The sequence below is a fragment of the Aethalodelphis obliquidens genome, unplaced genomic scaffold, assembly GCF_003676395.1.
Source record: "Aethalodelphis obliquidens isolate GAN/ISIS:26980383/991018 unplaced genomic scaffold, ASM367639v1 scaffold8, whole genome shotgun sequence".
NCBI lineage: Eukaryota > Metazoa > Chordata > Mammalia > Artiodactyla > Delphinidae > Aethalodelphis > Aethalodelphis obliquidens.
The window spans coordinates 12520924-12521441 of NW_020837952.1; positions in this window are offsets into that span (position 1 = coordinate 12520924).

Genomic DNA, 518 nt, shown 5'->3' on the forward strand with positions numbered 1-518 from the left:
GCCGTTCTAACCATTTCTAAGTGTACCGTTGAGTGGGAATTACATTCACAATGTTGTGCCACTACCACCACTTAAATATTTTAATGGACATTTATATTCATTCGTCTGTCAATACAGCAGGCTGGGATGGAGATCACATGTTGAACAAAAACTGCCATGGTCCATGCCTTCATGTGGCCTTAATGGACTAAGGTGCTGTTTTGGTTTTTTTTCTTTGCGGTCAGATGATGGTGAAGTCTTTCTGTACATCGGAAGATGGGCAGGGTTGAAAGTGGCCGTGGATACACTGCAGAGGTCATGGATTGGCGCGGGCGAAGGGGCGGTCTTCCAACGCCCGATTCCAGAGTCCGAGGCAAGAAGGATCTTAGCGCTCCCCGAAAGGGCGGGGCCGTTGGCAGGGCGGGACGGAGGAGCCTCAGAGAGGCTTAGGCGGGGCTGAGGGCGGGGCCGAGGGCGAGTCCTGGGTGGGGCGAGGGCGAGGGGCGGGGTCGGGGCGCGTCGGGGCGGAAGCGGCGGGC